General features: G+C 38.3%; 1 long non-coding RNA gene and 2 other non-coding genes across 3 annotated transcripts; 2 read left to right on the forward strand and 1 right to left on the reverse strand.

Annotated features, from left to right (window-relative positions):
* Positions 1–4,479: 4,479 nt before the first annotated feature.
* Positions 4,480–4,552, reverse strand: Trnar-ucg (transfer RNA arginine (anticodon UCG)). Its single transcript has one exon. It is a non-coding gene; the product is annotated as a tRNA-Arg (tRNA).
* A 1,230-nt stretch (positions 4,553–5,782) lies between these two features.
* On the forward strand, positions 5,783–5,855 carry Trnar-ucg (transfer RNA arginine (anticodon UCG)). Its single transcript has one exon. It is a non-coding gene; the product is annotated as a tRNA-Arg (tRNA).
* An 11,492-nt stretch (positions 5,856–17,347) lies between these two features.
* On the forward strand, positions 17,348–22,531 carry LOC144631074 (uncharacterized). The gene is made up of 2 exons (XR_013566669.1): positions 17,348–17,516; positions 19,851–22,531. It is a non-coding gene; the product is annotated as an uncharacterized LOC144631074 (long non-coding RNA).
* Positions 22,532–22,611: the final 80 nt, after the last annotated feature.

The raw sequence follows: 22,611 nt of genomic DNA on the forward strand, positions 1-22,611 counted from the left end.
TGTTATGTCTGAAAATAGAATAAAATAAATAAACAAATAAATAAATAAACATCAAAATTTCTGAAAAGTAGCAAAACAAGTTAAAATGGATTCACCATTACCCTCGTAAAGTAGCTCTATATAAAAATAACACGTTTATTGTTGAAGCTTTATATAGCCACTTCTTTGGGAAAAGAAAACTAAAAGAAGTTTTTTTTGTACCGGGACAGCCGGATTTCGTACATATTCTACAGTGATTAAGTTTACAAAGGTACCGTGTAGCCTTCTTTTATAACAATAAAGTAAATAAGAGCTGCACCTAATCTTAATAAATTCAGACCTTTTTGATGCCGTTTCACTCAGACGCCCTAAAAGCTGTTCAACGGGAAAAAGCCAGAAACCCAAGTCAACCTAACCACCGCCACCTGAACCCGGGGGGGGGGGGGGGGTACTCCCTATAATGGCCTATGCGGGGAGGCTCCGCCCGAAAGGGGTACCTTTTTCAGGCTTCAGGTATATAAAAGGGTAGGGATTTCACAACTTTAGGTATACGAAAGGGTATAGAAATCTGTCATTTAGGTTTTTGAAAGGGCCTTTAATTAAAATATTTCGAACAGATGCAATTTATGGCTGTATTATTTCAATTTAGTAAGCGCTACTTGAAAATGACAAGAAAACGTTATGTTTTAAGTCAATACCATGACTTTCAGGTATATGAAAGGGGTACCTTCTTTCATTAACAAGTATATGAAAGGGGTACAATTTCTAACAAAATGGTATATAAAAGGGTAAGGGGTAAGAGCTCGGGCCGGAGCCTCCCTGTACAAAACCTTTTTTAAAGTACCCCCCCCCCCCCGGGGCACCTAAAATGATGGCTGAACACTGTATTAAACCCCAGCTCAAAATATTAACTCACCTTTTAACGGGCGAGTCTCATACTAATTAATAGGTTACGTTCGTATATCAACTGAGGAAACTTTGTGGAACGTTTGTTACCCTTGATTAAGGCATTAGCGGAAGAAGATTTCAGTACTCCATAGATAGAATTCCCGTACTTCAAGACGACGTCAAAATAAGCACTTCGAATGAAGGTCTAAAATTAAACTGTAAACTGTCCTAAAACATTCTTCTTCCGTCTTTATATTAGTGTGTCACATTGAATCTATTGCTGTATGTAACAGTCGATTGCTAGTGTAAATAGATTGTGCTTATCACCATTCGAACAACGCTCGCAGCCTTGCTATGATATATATTTTAAAACGCCGTGCCTTCAAGAGAGACAGATGTCAGATTAAAAAAAACTATATCCACACTTGGTTTGCCGGAATGGTGACTTGGATAAAAGTGATTCAAGAACTGGTCTCACGTCAAATTTGCCCACAATTCTATTTTTCTCGTCACTTATCCAGATGACTATCGCTGTGGGAGGCGCGGTGGCCCAATGGTTAGCGGGTCGGACTCCGGATCGAACGGTCCGGGTTCAAGCCCAGGCCGGGGTCACTGTGTTGTGTTCTTGGGCAAGACACTTTTCTCTCATAATGCCTCTCTCCACCCAGGTGTATAAACGGGTACCGGCGAAATAATGCTGGGGGTACCCTGCGGTGGACTAGCATCCCATCCAAGGGGGTAGAAATATTCCCAGCCTCTTAATTCCAGAAACCGGAATATAACCTTCAGCAGTATGGGCCGCTTGGCTCGAGACTTCCCTTTTTATTGTAAGAAATTAGCCAAATACATGTACTTCTCAATTGTCTTTTTCTCCATTCTCCACAATACAAACGAGAAGAAAACTCGGCGAGTCTTATCTCGCAGTCGCAGAGATGAAATTCGCCCCAGTTTTCTTCTCGTTTCTAAAACGGCGAATTCTTATTACAATTACAAGTCGAAAGCAGGTTGTATGATAAAAGCTTTGGTAAGGGCAGCTTCTCCATAAGTCTCCCACCCCTCTTTAACTTCAATCTTTAACTTTCAATCTCTCTTCCCCCTTTAAAAGATGTGTAGCTCAGGACAATTCCTGAGGATAAGGTTACAATTGTCATTAGATAACTACGTACTACTTTGCCGATCCATGTATTAAAAGCGTTCCTCACACCCCCAACCTTTGCCAAGGGCGTGGAAAGAGATGATTGTGCTGGGGAAATGAGCCGGGAGGGGGATAGGTCTATAAAGATTTTAACGTTTTTGCAGTATTCTGGTAAATAGTGTCAAGCTACTTACCTTTAAAAGTATCGACGTCAAGTCACACTTCTCCACTGTATTTCCTAAACAGTTTTTCTTCCTAACAAAAAAAATGAAGGGGTGGAAAAGTTTGATTCAAAATGGCTCTATGTTCCTTACCTCTATACCTAATTTTTGTGAAATCCTGTGTAAGCACTACTAAAGCACTATTACCCTACGGGACCCAAGCTGTCCGGAATAGCTCAGTCTCTGCATACTTTGGATATTAAAGTAGACATTTTTCCCTTCTTCGTCAGTCTACTGTTCAAGGTCGGCACATATGAGGAGCCTTGAAGTTGTTTATTTTTGTTTTTTGTTGTTGTTTTCTTCTCAACACGAAAGGGTCTATTTGAAGGAACACTTGAAGGGACAAGTGACAGGGAACAAACTTAGTACCCGTGACAAGATTTTGACGGAAATGGGTAACTCATATACGCAAAATAATTCCTAGAGATTTGTTATTGATCAGATTGTTATTGGGGAAATTCACATTGTGTTATACTAAAGGGGTCAAAAAAGATTTAGCCACGCCCAGATTGGTCTTATTTATGGGTTGAATTCAAATTTCTCGCTAAGCACCCCCCCCCCCCCCCCATCCTACCCCGTTCCAAGCAGCCATCCAAAACTCGTTATTCCTGCTGTACTCATAATCTACTCTCCTTTCCTTTCCCCGGAATCTACTTCACTACCGCCCAACCACCACCCCCCTCTCACAGGATTTAACTAAACTTTTGGAAGCTCTGCGTGGACGTGCAGTAACGAAAATGGAAATAAATGACTGCGTACCCACTTATGACGCAATCCACTCAAATTATATTTTAAAAAATCAAAAGCAAAGGGTGTTTACTGACTTCAAGTTTTAAGATCAGCATCCATTTCAAAATATAATTAGGAAAATGAAAGAAATAATTCTGAAAAAGGATAGTAAACTGCGTTTCACTTTCAGGAAACCGATAGGACTTATCCATGATAACGTCCTATGTTCAAAAATCACCACCAAGCCTCGTTTCCACACGATTATTATTAACCCTCGCCCACCTTCATGCAGTTTTCACGTGGGACTTTTCAACTTTGCTGCTTTGGGAATTCGTTCATGATTACAAGTTTACACTTCAAAAGCGAATTTTGTTGGTGAAATTAGCCAGTCTTTATACGTTAACATGTACAAGGGCTATTGTGACTCAGCGATTTGTAGATTTGGCGAAACTAGCATGAAGGTCACAAACAAACATCGAATCAGCCTCAGTACCTTTCACACTTTAAAATAATTTCTTCCGCTTCGACATGGTACATCATCTGTATTGGATACATCAAATAAAGCCGCTTAGCACATGGAGGCCACAAGAACAAATCGACCAAACCAGTCGGTCAACAGTCGTTCTAAAATCGATGTTCCAATATTTGGCTTATCGGACCTACAAAGCGCTGTAAAATACTCTTGCATACAGCTTTATGGTTTGGCTTCAAAGGCTTGCGACGTCTTGGCAAAAGCAGTCTGATTGTGTAAAGCGGCGAACTGACAAACGCGCTTTGGCATTCATACTGACCTCATTTCCTTGCGATGGTTTAACCCAAAACAGAATTATCCTGTCATAAATAGAAGCTCCAAATAGTCCTCTTAAACCACAAAACTGCCCCTAATTACTCTGTTCTTGGACTAGAAACTAAAGCGCGCTCACAAACCAAAAGGCGCAAAACACATGAATACGCGCTGTTTGCGCCGACAAGGTGACAGGAAATCGCATGGTGAAATGCGACACCAAGAGATGTCGGAAACAAGGTTCGTTTTGTTTGTTGCGTATTCGTTTCCAGGAATACCATCGCTCCTTTGTATTAAAACTGATTCGCGTTTATTTATGCAGTCTTTTCCTCGGATTTTAACTGAGTTTGAAGGTTGTGTCTCAAAGTTATTTCGTTCTTTTAAAAAAAATCGTCGGATAAAATTTTCCTGAAATAAAAACTGGTCTTCAGTTACAAAACCGGGGGATACTCCCTATAGTGGAATATACCGGAAGGGTGCGCCAGAGAAAATTATTCCTTTTTCACGCCCTAGGTATGTAAAGGGGAGGAACATCACGAGTTGAATTATACAAAAAGGGTATTTCAAAATATCTCGAATGTTGAATGTATAAAAAGTTTTTCAGTACCCCTTAAAGCGCTACTGTATCTAGCTTCTTTCTTTTCGTGCGTTTCCTTTTCAATTTATCTTTGACGGCGTGTACATATGCGCCGTTGACGTCAAACCAGATTAAAAAAATCATCAAATGTAGTCTGAAAAAAAAGCGACCACGAAGGGACTCGAACCCCCAATCTTCCGATCCGAAGTCGGACGCCTTATCCATTAGGCCACGCGGCCAGTTGTTGAAGTAACTTATATTTTTAGTTTTAAAATAAACGTGATCTACCTGCTTCCTAAACCACTTGTACAAGTTGGTGATATTGCCATAATATCACTAATAACATAACGCTAGATAAACAAAGCACGACAGCAAATTGTGAGACTTAATGAAGGTATAGGACATACGAGAAAAACGCCTTTGTAGGAAAAGAACAAATAGTGTCAAGAGACATTTCGTTTGCATAACGTGATTTCAGCAATAGTGACTGGACCTTTGTACATACTGATAATATAGTTGAACCGCGCGGCTGCCGTCCTTTGTTTAACTAAAGCTACAGTATTTCCGTCTTTCTGGTTGGCTGATTTCTTGGACAAAATTTCACCTTATATAAATGCTTGGCCTAGTAAAGCAAACATCCTTTGCTCACAAGCTTGCGCCTACACTGGTTCTGTTTTAAAATTTGTTGCAATGAATCACTATCAAACCTGTACAAAGTATAAAACCGCTACTTTTAAAACCATTTGATTTGCTATTTAATAAGAGGTTAGTTTTACTCATGGATTTGTTTTGCCCGCACCAAAAGACTTGAAAAACACTGCTCAACTCGGAGCTAGAAATAAACTGCCATGTTGGACTGGTCTGAAAATAACTGCAGTTAATTCATTTCACAAAGAATTCCTTATCATAACAGTGCGATTGACTAGCTGTGCACCTAGCAAACTGTCCTTTTTCACGAAGGGACGCACGGAGAATAAATATTGCTTATTCTTCGAGCTATCCGCCTTGAATTAGGTGTTCTCTAAGTTTTTAGTGTCACAATCGCCATCTTATCAGGCTTTTGTTTTGCGGTCACCGTCTTTGCAGCAAAATATTTCTTATTTCGTTAACCCCAGTCTGAACGGTATATTGATAACTTGTTAGAGACGAAAGTCCCAAGGATAACAGGTGGGGACGGGATTAGGGTTATTCGATTTCATACTCTTCTTTGTACTTGATCTTTCCAACTTGTGAGAGTATATCAGCACTAATTATTCACTGCAGCATACTCGAATTGTCTTCTTTTTCACCTGTATTGCTACAAAAGCTAGAACCTGCATGTCCTGTAATAAAATGTCAAACAATTTTAAAAGGCAACCGGTATTTCAATATTTGTTTTTGGGAAAACATAAATATTTTGCCTAAGTTTCACCGCACGTGGCGGTGAAACCTACTTAACAACGATTATTTAGGAAAGTTTTTCTGTGGTTGGCCGCGTGGCCTAATGGATAAGGCGTCCGACTTCGGATCGGAAGATTGGGGGTTCGAGTCCCTTCGTGGTCGTTTCTTTTTGCATTTTAAAACTGAAAAAATATATACATTTTTGACTTTAAAGAGACATTAACTAATCTTTGGTCCTTTATAGGGGTGCAATAAATGTACTGCGGTCGTTACCTGTGTTATCATCATAAATGGAACCCTTTTTATCTTTTTTTTCTTATTTAATTTAGTGGGATGTAAGTGTAATTTTGTAGTTGTGTAGTATTGTACGATATTGTCTTTGTGCTGTGTTTTAATTTGAATTTTAAAAGGTAAAAGCAAATTTAAAAAAAATACAAAATAGCATAAATACAGCATAAAAAAATTAAGTAACCTGAAAAATGTCTGCTTCTACTGTCAGGTTAAAATAATTAAGGAACAGCACACAATTAGAGAGCTTTGTGTGTCCTGTATGTTGAATTGAGTTCAAGTTGTAATTATATCTTATAAAGAAAACGAAAAAAACTCTTCAAATCGAACATAACGTCAAAGTAAATCTTGATTACTAAAGCTATAAAAGCAAAAAGTCTACTTATAAAGCCAAAAACGGAGTAGACTGTTCACAGACCCCTATTTTTCCGCGAAGTCGTAGAGATCGATCGTTCAGTCCGACGGGCCGCCATCTTGGTTAACGAACGCGAGCAAAAACTGGGGAGAGTGCAAAAATCCCGTGGCGGGGGAGGGATATTTTTTCCGCTCTCCCACCCCCACGCTATGAGCATCCCGCCCCGCCACCCACGGGATTTTTGCACTTTCCCCAGTTTTCGCTTGCGTTCGTAAACCAAGATGGCGGCCCGTCGGACTGAACGATCGATCTCTACGACTTCACGGAAAAATAGGGGACTGTGAACAGTCTAAAAACGGAGAAAGGATAGAGGTTGACTGAGACTGGGGCAGATTGAGATAAAACAAAGACGATGAATTTAATAACGGAAGTGTCCAGTACTTTAAAATTTTTAAAAAAAATAGTTAATTGAAATTCCTCTCTTAATAATGTCTTTTTTATTGTCAGCAAATAAAACTCTGGAAGGGTCCCACAGTCAGAATTGCTGACTTCACTGCCACTCATGATCACGGACGCTCCATCCTTAATTAAGATTGAACCGTACACCTGGGTACGAGTTTATTGAACTTCCGGTCGTTCCCAGGTTACTCAATTATACCCGGCCTTTAAAAATCCTTTTTGTCTAGTTTTCTGATATTTTGGGCCAAACTAACAACTGAATTTTTGTCTTATTTTGCTTCTAAAAAGACGGCAAGAAACAAAGGAACAAAAAAGCAAGCAGATAAAATTGTCTCTTAATTTTTAAGAATTCTTGAAATAAAAAGCTAGCGCGCTTGGCAATAGCCGGCCTTCCTCGCACAGCATAATAAACTATTCCACAAAAAGTGTGACAGATTTTTGCGTTAGACAAACATTTCCCCATGTCACAAATGTCAACACTGGAATTTTACTTATTTTGATTTTACTTTCATCACTATAACTATCTCACTTTCAGATTTTTTCTCTCATCGTTCGCAACAGAGGAGGCGCGGTGGCCTAATGGTTAATGTGCCGGACTCCGGATCGAGCGGTCCAGGTTCGAGACCTGGCCGGGGCACTTCGTTGTGTTCTAAGGCAAGACACTTTACTCTCATAGTGCCTCTCTCCACCCAGGTGTATAAATGGGTACCGGCGAATTTACTGCTGGGGGTAACCCTGCGATGGAATTGCATCCCATCCAGGGGGGAGTAGTAATACTCCTAGCCGCTTAATGCCACGCTTAATGCCAGAAACCGGGATAAGCTCCGGACTGATGAGCCACTTGGCTCGACATCAGGCTTACCTCGTTCGCAACAGGCACCCACTGACTGATACACTCCATTCTAAGGGGTGTATGCAACATTGAGCGGGGGTTAGGAGGGTTAAAGCGATTAGTTTCTAAAGAAACTGTTGTGCTGCGTCGACGAACAACTATCAAGACAACTATGTAAAACACTTTATTAATGGAAGATATCAAGATATCAAGCGAAATAATTGACTGTAGAAACGGATGAACAGGAAAGAGAAACTGATTAACAGCGGGGGCAACTTAGTGTCAACTATTTCTAGTTGATTACCAACTTGAAGCTGTCAAGAGAGGATCCTCTCTTGAAGCTGTTAATTAAGCAGGTGGTTCCTGTCGGCGGACAGTGAAGCACCGAGTCAACTATCAAAAGTTGATAGAAAGTGAGGGCCGGACGTCTTATTGTTTTACTTTAACCCAGAAACCGATCTATTCAACAAAAAAGCCAGTGAAAGTGGTTTATTTATAGTCTTGGTTTCGGCAATTTTACGTGCGGGCGCTCCCAGGGCAGTCGTTTGAAATTAGACCGCGCTTGCGTAGCCAATCAGATTGCGAGTTTGCTCAGGTTATGGTAAAGGTAAATGAGACGTTATAGCAAGTTTGGTGAAACTGACGATTTGTGCTTTAGTCCTTCATCGGTGTTCAACACGTACGACCATACACCTCTCGCACACTACCTTCTTGAGGTCCTCTTTTTTCTGCAGCACTCACACCCCACTTCTAGAACTATCTCCCACTCTATGTCCCATAAGCAGACACTTCAAGTAACGGGACCCGCTTGAACCAGCAAAGGTGTCCGCTTACGGGAGCTTCGACGGCTGGGTCTCAGCTTTAAAGATTCACCGCACCGCTGATAATAATGTACCACAATGCCCCAGTTTTTCGCCCTAATAGAGTTTAAAGAAAACTTACCCCGCTATGAACCTGTTAGACATTTCTCGGATTAGTCATAAACCATCTGAAGTCAGTTATAACAATAGGACGCTAAGCACATGGAATATATGTTTTCAGGTTGTGCAAAACGCTGAATAATAACAAATTTCCCACTGCATCACACATGGCTCCCGCAGACAACAGTTTTCAAAATTCCCTGACTTTTCCCTGATAAAAATCAAATTTCCCTGACCAAACAATACAAAATGTCAGATATAGTTGCAGCCTCGAGCCTTCATTTCCAATAGAAAAAAAATCGCTGAGATCACATTGACCTGAAATATTTCTACCAGCCTTCAATGGTATTACATCAACGGTGATATAGTTCTAATTTTCACTAACTCAAACTAAAATTCCCTTGACTTTTCCCTGACCTTGAAGGATTTATATTTTTCTTTGACCATTTCCTGACCTGTGGCAACCATGTTACGTAACGCTGGTAGGTGCAAAATGCTGCTGCACGATTAATATAAAGTCTCATAATCAGTAAACTCTTTTGATACAAATGATCACTCACTTAGAGGGTGCCAATTCAACTTACACTGTTTTCTTCAAATCGATAGCAAATGCCAAAAATAGTAGCTTACCATTATTCAAAAATATCACAACTGAATAAGAAGGTCTAAGACCAAAGAAGATTAAGACCGGCAGATTAGGAACGACGGCCCGAAAAAAAAATGGCTTAATTTTACAGGATTCACAAACCACGACTCTGCTTCTTTAATGTTTCAAAAACTCCAAAATGAAAATTATTTTATACACCATAAATTACATCAGCACAGCCATTTGAATAGTTGTTAAACATTTTAAGCTATTTTAGCTGCAAAATCCGTCAACGAAAGCTATCGTAAAGTAGCATAACGAAAGTATCCATTCAATTAGTCTGTTGTTTTACCCAGCGTGAAATGGCGAAGGGCGAAGAAACCGGCTTTATTTACAGGCTAAGCTAGGGATGTAGAATTTGTCTGTAGAATGATTAATAGAGACTGCGCCAGAATGACGCCTAGACACTTTAATATTTTTCAACTTGGGCGATTGACTGTCCCACAAGAAGCTGTTTTCACGATTGCAAAAGTCTGTTTTAAAACCTCGAGATTTAATTCCAGGATCCGAACTGAGGAAATTTAACTCATACAAAAACCTTTCTTTACCCGTTAAAGTCGATCGTTAAATCTGACAAACACGTGTCCCTATAAGCGTGTTATAAAGTTAATACCACAAGAATGGAATTAAACCTTTAGAAGGCAGAGAACTCAATATCACCACCATTCATTGTAATACATTTCAAATGCTAAGTTCCTGGCTTAAAAGGCTGTCTGTGTATCATGGTAAAATAACTTTTACCTGCTTAAATGAAACCGTGTAATATTGGCCCAGCTATTATTGTAAGAACATACTAAAGCAGATATCAAACCTCTGTTTTAAGCTTCATTTCTGATGGCATTCACAAATCGTAATTAGCTTAAAGAAAAGATCATTGTGTTAAGAAAACAAAAGAAAAATCAGTGTATTTGGCATGAGCTTATGTGTACTTCCGTGGGTGGGAACTTCAGTTGAATAAACGTACTTTGAGGTTTCTTTTGAAATCCAAACATATGCTCCTATATTTAGGTTGCTATTGTAGTTGATGACACAATTTGGGATGCAGTCTTATAAACATTGCACCCAGATTTAACAGAATAAGCCATCAATCCTATTGCGTATATCTTTGCAGATTTCTTGCCAAAGCAAATAACAAATCAACAGATATATTAAACAAACAGTGTTGAAAGTAATCTTCTTGAGATTCCCAAATATGTTTACTCGCGATGCTTTTAACATAGTTGAAATCCCTTAAGAGATTTGATGTGCGAATGTAGGGCTAATCGAGCCCAGCTTATATCAAGCTGCTAATTAACGTATTACACGCCTTTGTTAAAGCCCGTTGACACCACAATGGGCGGAGAAAGGAGGAGCCGTGAAATGGTGGTCAAAAATTAACCCTTTCATTACCAAAAAAATGCCAAATTGGAAAACTAGAAAACTAAAATCATTTTCTAAAATATCGATACACAAACAGCACCACCTGGAAGTACTGCTCCATAGCTTTCATATGAATGGTCACACGTTTGGGTTTAACTCGCAGACTCCACCATGTTAATTGAATTGACTGAGGTCTCATGGATTGAACCAGGGCGTGAATGGTATGAACGTGGAAGCTTTTAATCCTTTGTATCGACAAAAGAATAGATACGACGCCATGAAGTCTCGAGAAAATTTAGAATGATCTTAACGTCTAGCAACATAAATTTTAAGCTTAAGAAATGATATGATAGGAAAATGCTCCCATAAACCTTATCCTTATAAACCTTCGCTCCAACAAGAAGCGCATTTGTTTTGTGCCTGTTTATTCAGACAATCAAATGGAAACGAACATTAGCATTCGAGGCTTAGACTAAGCAAGTAATTAGCGTTTTGAGTTAAGTGACTCTCTTTCAAATGGTAATTTGTACTGATGGCTATATTTTGAGGTAAAAGTTGTCACTTAAAAATGGATGTTTACACTTACGTGTAAAGCATTTAAAGTTGTTTACGACAAGCCAACGTTTTATTGCTAAAACACACGATAACTGATATTGATTCTGTTAGGGAACTAGATTTGTTTTAACTCGTCTCGAGTCTAGAATAAAACGTCCATTTATCACACAGCGTAATGAAGTGGTGTTTTATTTAAGGGCATGAACTCATTTAGCATCGTTTACGCCATCCAGAGATACAAAACTTCACTGGCCCGTCAGCAAACATATTCTCCCAGTTTCAATTTGTTGACGACCATGCTGGGTTGTAGAGAAAACCTGCTTAATGAAGCAAGAAGGAAAAACTACACCAAGATGTAAGCGTCCACTCTCTACGCAGGCTGGGGAATATTGCCTTCACACACCCTGCGTTCTCGCTTGGAAGGGCATTTTACCTTTCAGTCGGGCAATAATAACCACTGAAAGCCGGGTACGTAAACTGTTTCATAATAATATTTTAGTATACATTCATCGGGCCGGCGTGTGCCGGTTAAATTGCTTAACAAATCGGCGGCATAACCCAAAGCTTTACCTTAGTGTAAAGAAAACGAATTCTTGGTATTTAATTGTTAGCTAATGGGACTAATGGTGGAGGGCGGAGACCGTTTCTATACGCGAAGAATTTTGCCGCCAATTCTAAATGAACCGTTTAAAGCTATTCTTGCAAGCAGTACAGAATTTAGACTGGGAAAATAAAACTAACAGTCCTAGAAAAATGTTGACTGAAGGCATTGCCGAGTCGCAGTTAAGGATTTCAAGAAGAGCTGTTCAGTCGTACAGTTGAATAATTTATCAGACACGACCGTTTTAAGCACTGTTCTCGCTCAGATGGCATTGCAAATAAAAAACGATAACCCCAGTTCCTTTCAGTGAGGAAACATTGAATTCAAACCATACTTTGAGATGCAAACTGCTGTAAAAATACCCACGTAGAGCTATACCTTAAAATGTTTAAACTGATGTGTCAAAAATAATACAAATGTTCATCGACAGCTTTGGTTGGAGCTATCATAATTTTGTATTCTAACGTATAAGGGACTCGCAACGTGGGTCTAAATGTCACCGTTTCATGTACCACAGGGCACAACAGCACCATAGAAACTCAATTTACAATACAACAACATTCACTGCATTTTACAGAGTTCATCAAAAGTTTTACTACAAAACGTAGGAGTACTTTTTATATCATCATGTTAAAATTCTGCTTAGTACCTTCTATTAGAATTGTCACATGCTAGAATTTTGTAAAAGGCAAGAATATGGCACTTCTACGTATAATTTTGAGTGGGCCCCTTTTCTGAGTTTATCAACAAACTCAAAACCTTGTATAGCATAACAAACACTTGTACAAGAATATATTCATCAACAGATTTGATTTCAATTGTCCTAGATTAGGTTTTTCTCAGACTAAAATCAAGAAGCACCTTGAACAGCACCTATAAAATCGCAGTACTTTTGTGTAGTCATTAACAGATTTCAATGGTCCTACTAAAAGCTTACTGACAGACCTATTCCAAGAAACACTGCATCACAATTGTGCAATCATCGAGAGATTTCAGTAGTGTGAATATACCAGGCTATTTAGTTATTAACTGAATTTACAGATTCAAATGTTAGGGTTAACTGGAGCTAAAATAAGAAACCTATCACGCCATCCTTCAAAAGCTTTTATTTCAACTTCGCGTGGACAAAATTTAACACAACATTCATCCACACTGAACTCAAACATTAGAACCGCCTTGTGAGGTATAATAAATGGCATGAAAGTACTTATAGCCTCCATTTAATGGGCTTCAACGACAGCGCGGCATCGACAGACTCGAAAGATTGAATCACCTTACACGGTATAAAAATACTGCAACAGCTTTTATTTGAATAGTCATACATAAGGGTTTCATACACAGAATAAAGAGGTAGAAGCACCTTGCACAACATAAGTAAGAGTGTTGCATCAGCTTTATAACATTTCCCAAGAATCAGAATTTATCATCACATTAGCTTTAATTACAACTGTCAGTGAGGTTTTTTGCCCACAAATACTGCCAAGTAGCGTTCATTTGAATAGTTACTCTCTAGGCGTTTTGCCACAAAAGTTGGAAGCACCTTAGTTGAACAGCGTAATAAACAGTACTACAACAAACCAGTGCTACAACAAACATGAACACATTAAAATACTAAACGAGCCATTGCGCTAGCTTTAATTTCAATGGCCTGATTACAAACTCAAGGGTTAGAACCACAACGAAAAGTATAAAATAGCTAAAAAATTCATAACACGGGTTTCAACCACAGAGCACAAGTTAGAACCACTTTGTAGAGCTTTAACAATAAGCAAGACACATGAAATTACTGCTAGGGATCCATCCACAGAAGCTATCTCTATCTAGTAATAGTTGTCGTACAAACACTTTGTTCCGTGGCTGCCTCTAGCATGAAATCCCGAAAGCTAATCCTATACAGTTTACATTGCAGTGATCAGACTACTTTAGTACCCACTCACATAAATACCATAATTATTAGACTTATACCAAATACTTTTACATTGGAAGAAGATTATAAGATACAACGGAAGACTTTACAGGGAAGGAGAAAAAAAAACAACTGATGACAAAACACAGCAAGATAATTATTAAACTTTACCATGCAAAAAAATGTATCATCGTGGTATTGTAGAAGGAAGGAATAGTAAAATTTATTCGTAATGTAAAATAAAGAGCGACAACAGCAAAATTGTTTATGGAACATCCAATTATTTACCGATATAAGCCCACCCAAATATAAGCTCCCCAAATCTTAGACACAAAAATCCTTCCAATAATACGCCCTCCTAAATATAAGCCCATTAGCTCTCTAAGAACAATGAAATGTCATCTTCCGATTGTGTAAAGCCTCCCCACTTTTGGGATTGTTTTGTATTTTATGTCATAACAATATTTCTGAAGCTTTTGATGTCCCTTATGATTGTGGAATTTGTTTTTTTGTTTTACATCGTTAAGTTCAGCGAGCTTTAACATTGCAGTATTTTTATATGTACAAAGATATTTTTAGACGTTAAGCTTGGTTGGTAGACTATCCGTTTCTTGCAAACTGATAAGGCGACCATTTCAGTTGAAACGCAAACTGATTTCTTCCTATAAATTGCTCCGAAAACACGACCACCAAAAAAGTCTTTTGAAAATTAAATCAAGGCTTATTATAGGAATCTTACGGTTACGCCTAGAAAGTCTCTGTTTGCTTGAAACGAGTACAGTCACTTATGACTTCAACATAACATGGAGAGATTAGCGACAGTTTTTTTTTTCTTTTTTGTAAATTCATAAAACTGTCTTGTCTATGTTATGTTTATTATTGAAACAAATCAAAAAGGCACTCTTAAAATATTAACGGTATAAGTAATTTACTTGTTTCAAACGTTTTCTATTAAGTGCAATTACTTCTTTGAGGTAAGCTTTTCCGGAAACCATTAGCATGTCGTCATACATGGGGAAGAAAGGGCCGGAAACACTAAGACTCGGCGAGAAAAGGCAAAATCTCACTGTAGGCCCAAAACGTTAACTTAACCATCATCTTCGACGAATTCTACAGCTGAGGTCTTACATGATGTACAAGTCAGGCATCTGACATAGAATGTTAAAGAGAATACAAATCGATAAGAAAATATCTACACTTAAAAAAATATTACAACTTGGCCTTTGGACACAAAATAGTGAATCCCCTCAAATGAGGATCAATTACAGCTTTTACAAAACCAACTTGCGAGTTTGTAAATTCAAACCATCTTGAAATTCTTTCCAATCTGAGCAAAAGCACACATTTCGGACTTCAAAACGAGTCACCCACAAGTATATATGCAGTTCACTTTTGCATACAAAGTTACCCGAAACACATACAGTAATTGTTAACATTTCACTTACACACTTGAAATTTAAAAACACAAATTTGCTAAACACAAGCATTCATTTCTAGATATTTGCTATTTCATGCAAACAGTGATATATGACTCAAAATATCTAACAAAAATCAAGGTATATACGCAATCGATAGAATAGCATGGAGTTCTCTCTAGTATAAGCAATTTCCATGATATTTCATTGTTTTAAAGACTGAGCTTCTCAGGCCAGCCGAAGGCACACTAGCCAAATCCATCGCGACAAGAGAGCCAATTTATTTGAAAAAAAAATCAAGCCCGAATTATACTTTTTTTGTGTGTTAATATAGAGAAAACTGATAAAGACCGATTTTAGCATAACGCCAATATACTAAAATGTTTCAGACAGCCATATCGGTAAACAACAAGTTTCTATGGCTGGGATTCAAAGGATTAGAAAAAACAGGTGCCAGATCTACACATTAAAAAGAAAATGACAATGGCACAACAATAGCGACTGCTTTCACAGGAGTAGATAGATAATCTAAATAGGCAGTTTATATTGCTTTCAGATAAATAAGGGAACGGTAATGTTCGGCGTGTTTGTTATTGAAAATATCTGGCGCCGTTTAACCAATACAAAACTTTAACTTAATAAAACAAGTTTCAAGAACAAGGCTTTTAGGAGTTTCAATTCTAACTTTTGCCACTTGTACTTTCTTGTTGATAATTTTAGCTTGTTATTATCATAATTAACATAAAGTAAAATTAACTTCTTCAAGACACGATAATTGCAAGGGAACAAAGTCGGTAATCTTTCATATCAACGCATATAAAGTGCCCCGGTTCTTTACAAGCGGTATTTTTTAATCTAGCAATTTATCTCATTTATTTACTGATGACGGAGAAAGCGCACTCTGATGCCGTGAAACGTTTTTCCCCATTAAATCCTGTTTGAAGACAATGTAGAGTTGACCGTTAATCAGAAAACCGAATCTATTTGTTTCAACCATTCCCGCTATACAGCTGCTGCCACTGACCTTTACCGAGATAAAAAGGTTTTTATTTATACGAAGATTTGATGCACATAAACTCTCTGTGAAGGAAAATCCAACAATAGAATCAAGTCAAAAGTTGGACTGCTTTTGTAAGTCTCTCACTGTGAACGAAACAAAACATAATGGCGGTAATATTTACCGCATACACCACGGTGTCAAATTAAAAACTCATATTTGAAATGACAACAAACCTTAGAATAAGCCATCAAGGACCGCCCAAATTTTAATCGTCGTAAATGTTTGGTAATATTGCCTTGTAATGTACTTAGAAGGCCACAAAGAAACTGCGTGAAGCTTACAGTTACGGACTGACGTCCCGTGAGAAGTAATAGAAAATACGTCTTTTTGCAAATGAATACCGCATGCTTGCACTGAAATTGAACGGAAATCTCTGACTCTGAGCTTTTTAATATTTAGGAATTACAGCATCGACCTTGAAAACTGCCCTTGCGCCATCCATTTATCCTTAATCGAGCGCTGTACGCATAACGCAAAGAAGATGAAAAAAGAAAACAAAAGTTGCTTACTCGCAGTTAATCTGCGCAGATGTCTAGTAATAAGGAATAATCGAAAGCAATCGTAACTGAAAAGCGACTTTGACCAATGTTTCACTGGGGTGCTATAGTCTTTTTCAGTCATGATTTTGGCCACGTTTAAGTTAAGGCCTTTTTAAATTGTGCTTGGAAATACTGGCGAATGTTTAACAGCTGGCGCGTCCATTTCCTCTCCCAAATTTTTAATCAAAGACGTGTATGAGTTTATATGCAAATTTTTTACAAGGAAAGGAAGCCATGTTACATGTACATGCACTTCCAAGTGGTATGCATTCAACGATACATTGTTGAAATTGATACGGATTACAAGTTAGTTTTCAAGCACGAAACTTATCCTTGACTGTTATTAAATGACTTCCTCAGCACACGACCACTGACATAGCGGCGCCATGTTTGCTTGGGTCAGATAACTCCATTTATCAAACGATACAGATCCCCATAGCTCATTTTCGATAACAAAGTGTCACTTGAAGGGCCCACAAATGAAGGAAATACTAAAAGTGATATCTCACGAAATGTCAAGCATACTTTGTTGATGGACAGGCATAAAGTCCAAGCAAGCTAACCAAACTCATATGCACGAACTGTTTATAATAAACGGCTTCCTTGGTAAAGTGGTCTCCATGCGCTTTGCGCCATTGAAAGCAGGTTCACGAAACTAGTCTGTACTTTTAATGTGCTAGGCATGTTGCAGATCACATAAACATTCGGTATTGCATTCTACAGTCATAAATGAGCCTTTAAAAGGTCAAGTAGTGGCAAATACCAGCAAGAGGTTCATTGCCAAGTGAAATGGAGTCCAAGTTTTCATTTCACAGGGTCCTGTTCGTGTTCTTCACCAGGCGTCTTTATTGGACATAAAAACGGCAGAGATGCAACAAAGTCAACGCGGTAGGCAACAGTTTACCTTCAATCAATTTCGTTTTCAATTTTTTCAATGTTATTTCGATTCCATGCCTCGTACGTGTTGGGCGTTTTATCTGTTATTTTGTTATTATTAGGACGTGATATCGCAAAGCAAAAGATATTAAGTTTTGATGCTTATCGTAAATTGGAGACTATTGGAATTATAAGCATTGCCCGACTAAAAAAATAACAGCAGCGAGTAAGATGGAGATTAAGCATTGAAATGTGAAATTTTAATATAAAAAATAAGAAAATATTGTTATTGTTACCACACATCGGGTTGTTGAGGTTTGAGGTGGACGTTTTAAAAATCAATCCCCACCACGTCTTGACATGCATCGGTTCTTTTACAAAAGATTCAGAGAAACGACCATCGCAATGTAAAATAGAAGACTTGTGTTGATATAAGTAAAAACGTAGCATCAAGTAAAATCATTGTGAAATCACCGGGCAAATTTAAAAGTTACCCATCTCATGCAGTTAGCACGATACTTAGTAGAAAATACGCAAGCTGACTGATTCGGTACTTCCGCACCGAGCGACATAATCAGAGAGCGATACATAGTAGAGTCTTAAAAAGGGGCAAAGCAATAATCACTGACGAACGCATTAAGGGGAAACGAACATTGGAACCGGCACAAGCCAACAGAGAAATAGAAGAGAGAAAATCCCGCAAGGAATGCCCTAACAGACTAGAACACACAAGTACCTTTGATCGATTAGAAACCAAAAAGATCTAAAAGGAGAAGCTCGCGGATTAAAACTCAAATCTGCTAAGAGCCTTGTACTCGTTTGCCTGGTTAATACAAATTGACCACCGAGTACTGCATTAGACTTATAAACATGTGCTAGGTGCTACATGCATGAACGTTGCTCAGCTCCTAATATTCAGTAAAATAAAATTTCCTCCTTAATGTAGAAACCGCAGAATTGAATGAATCCAGAATGGCAACCGTCGAAAGATTCAGGACTGAAATTACGGTTTCCAGGACTGAATGGAGTCATCGTGACCGAACTGTTCGCCATGTTGAACAAACGCTGAAGTTCACAGTAAATTCTGTAAATTAAATCGCCACGTAGTAAATGGCCCGCGAAATGCTTAGGGCAGTCAAAATCTACGTGCAGCTCGGTAGATTGAAAGTGAATTGTTGGCAGCAGCAGTAGTAGGAGAAGCAGTATTTTAACATTTTAACAGGGCCAATAGTGCTGACACTTGCTGTCATTTCAGTGCCGTTTGTATACTAACAATATAAAACTCTATGCAAATTCTCAACTGATGCCCATGCAAGGGGTGAATCAGGAAGGTAAAGAAGATCCCAAATCATGCACAGTTGATATTATACCAAACTAAAATCATACAAAATGATCCACAATGTGTTTTCGTTTTTTGATATATATTGTGCTGGGCAGAGTCAGACCGCACTAACAGTAAGACAAATCTGCTTCTCCTAAGTCAGTTTTTTTTTTCACAGCATCTAGCCATTAACACTTATGTTTGCCTTCCTATCCGCTTTGGTGTTATATTTACATTTCTCACTTTTTATTTCCTCGTGGTTGACTGGTAAACAAATCTTGAGCCCTATTTATTTATCTTTATTTGAACCACCGAGATAACAGTGCATCAAGTTTACGAGCACAAGGAAATTATCTTGGGTCGAAGAAAACTACACTACTAAACTGTACTTCAAGCCTCGAAATAACTTAAAGGAGTGACAAGATGATTCTTGCCTTTCTTCATCGCAACATGTTCACTGAGAATAGAAGAACGCTTTCCCATACACACGTTTCACCCACTTAAATATTCCTTGTCTTGTCACTGAGTCAGAAAATTTTGCAAACCATACTTCAGACCAGGCCTCCTATAAGCAAGCATCACTCCCTTAACTACCCTGAAAGTTTTCTCCCCCGTTGACACTCTGGAACAGTGATTATTGGTGTTGACCTCTCTGCTGCAGTAAGGGAAAAGCAATGCTTTACGTACTAGTAAGTGTATGTTAAAAGTGCTATTCAACGATCTATTTTTCTGCATGTATACCCTTGCAAGCTCTTGCATTTGAGCAGACGTTCTGTCCTCCCACCCTGATACAAGAACCAACAGCTTAGATTCCACTCAACAAGTAACGAACCGTGATTGCTTATGTGCAAACTAACCTTACACTTTCAATGCCTAAGTGTAATGCAAAAAACTTTAATTAAAAAGTCCTAAGCCGAGAATAGTGCGTGCTAGAGTTTTAAGTAATACTGTTGTATTTATGAGTTTCAGGTGAAAAGAAGTACACCAGTATTTGCTTAAATCTCTTTTCTGTTTTCTTTCTGCAGATGAAACGTTTCAACTAAGATAATTCTAGCAACTGCCACCACGCCATAACCACGATCGAGCTTACTGCTGAAAGAAGATTTAGTAGTTGGAGCAGAATATCATCATGTCTGCTGACAAGAGCCAAGTACTCTAAAGAAGTGGATTACACACACACACACACACACACCGCTCCGTTAAAGAAGATTCCTTGCCTTTTTACACAGACTTTATATTAGAAATTCTGATGACTTGAACGAAAGAAATGCTTTGGAGTGCCATAAAATCGCGGCCCGGCAGGATTTTGATATGTTCTGTCATCACGTGCCTTAATGGACGGGTTGAATTGCGAAGGATTATAAACTATAATTTCATCAGTTCACAAAACTGTATTCATAAACGATCTAAACAAGGATTCCTCAGTTTCTTGTCCCAGTAAAATTAGTATCAATAGTAGGTTTCCCATGTCACGTTTACTTCATTGCCTCTACTGGGCGTATGTATCAAACGAAGACCTCTGATTTAATAATTTCAGCGAGAATCGACCTCAAAAGCATTGCACTTCTGTGAATTGACATCTCTTTTCCCATAGCCTCACAATATCGTGCCATTTAATTTGCATCATATTCGAGAGCATAACAAGATACAAACAGAAAAGCTGCAAATCTAAGTCAATTCGTTGTATCTTAGTAAACGACTCATACTTTCAAAACATAATGAAACGTTCAGTTGTTACAATTACATACAAGAGTTTTTTTATTATTATTTTTATTCTATTTTTTGTAGATTTGTGATGGAAAACTTCGTTCACTGATTGTTGTGGGATCTAAGTCCGTTCGAAGTTGAACACGACTTGGTATCCTCAAGATTCTATTGAAACCGAAACATTTAAAATGGCCTGAAATCCCCAACTATCAGTAATTTATACTCCATTTGTAGTCATTTTGTTATTACTAGTACTTATTTAAAAGGAAGGAATTGATTTCTTCGATATTAGAGTAAGCTCAAATAGACCAAAATTTCGTTCAAATCAAGGCAATTTCCAATATTTATCTGAGCCGATTTTTAATGCTTTTCACTAAAATTTACACACAAAGCGAAGGTAAAACAGGTCACATAAAGGAAATACTAATTGCAATGCAAAAAGGCGACCATTTAAGAACGGCAACAATATCTGGAGCAAAAGCTAAAAATTCCACTTAAGTAAGTGCTTTTTCTTGTTTGTTTTTGATATCTTCCATCGAGATAAAATCGATATAAGACCTGGTTCTGCTCTGATTTTGGGTTACGATATGTGATGGACAGTAATTAAAGAGATTTCAGCCAAATGCTTTGCATCTGCTTAGAAACAGTGAAATACAACTCCATATGCAAATGTAGCGTCAGATTGACTGGAAAGCATTTCGCTTAGCGAAGGCTGAAGGCAATTTCCAATTGATGTTACAACTGCTTTTTCCAGAAATGGTGTGAATTTCCTAAAATAAAATTGTTTATTTCTAATATTTAAAGCGCTTTATGTACATATCGGTTTTGTTTGGTTTCGGATGTATTACTGTAAATACCTCTTTTCCGGTGCTTTTAGGTGTCATAAAAGCTTTCAGAAAGCGATAATCTACTGATACGACAGACCATCAAAGGCCAAGGCTAGACATTTTCATAGCCTTGAACTCGAGGCGATTAATGGCAAATTTGCGCAATGTTTTTTGTTCTGTGCTTTTTTATTTGTAAGTTTTCTTTGGCAAAAGCCATTTGGGATTTCTCGGGATTTGGACATAGATAACCTTTTAAAGATAGATAGATCTTGGCGTTATCTGCGGCTGTTTGGCAAATATTTGCACGATGCCCCTTGACTGACAGATCGATAAGCTTAAAGTGTTTTCTTCTTAAATCTCCTGTCGAGAATGTCTCCGCATTCTTCGGAGTTATTGAGCTCAACCGCACCTGACAAACTATGACCCGAGATTTTTTTGAGCGTTGATAGCGTATCTTTTACAATGAGACCTTCACTCGTCCGTTATCTCTAAAAAAAACCTTTGAATCGAGATTCGAAACATCTGCTTCGCGCTGCTACCCGTAAAAACAAGTTCTCAAGGCTAGGTTTTAGTTAGTTCGATTTGCCGCTAATACAAACAGAAAAAAGGCTAAACGCGATTTGATTAATACTTCGCCATCGCTAAGTGATTGCAACCATTAGAGACATTTTTGGCCTCCAACGTTTTGCGATGACCGCTCTGTTTACAGTTGAGGCGTATTACATGGGGACATTATGATAATTAACTATTGTTGGGTGGCAATCATTAAGAGTGTATTTGACATGAGTTTGACATCTTTTATCGATAAAGGAACCCTCACAGCAATGTAACGCAAAACGGTATTCTCTCGTCCTTTGAAGAAGGCAGTGTTTGGACGCCATTTGTAGCGAATAAGAATAGAAATCGTAAGCAATTAACGCGCCTTTTACAAGCCCTAAGGCAAAGTGCTAATCGTTATAACACGCTGTCACTTTCAGGCTGTTTCTACAAAAGGGATCTATTAGCGAGTTTCTTTTTCTTCATGTTTTTTTCAAATGCTAATCGTGCCGTTCAAAATAGCTCGAAAAGACAACGAGTTAGCGAGGGAAAGTGTCAATGGATACGAACAAAAGATTTTCCATTAATGTAAAGCTTCAACAGCTGAATAGAAGATGACACCAACGCAAAAACAGCTCACTTAGCGCCCGTTGAATGGGAAAAAAAGCTACGACGCAGAAAAAGAAACCCCAAAACTAATATCCAGTAAAGTGAT

This window comes from Oculina patagonica, chromosome 11, assembly GCF_052425735.1.
Source record: "Oculina patagonica isolate OP01 chromosome 11, crgOcupat, whole genome shotgun sequence".
NCBI classification, from domain to species: domain Eukaryota; kingdom Metazoa; phylum Cnidaria; class Anthozoa; order Scleractinia; family Oculinidae; genus Oculina; species Oculina patagonica.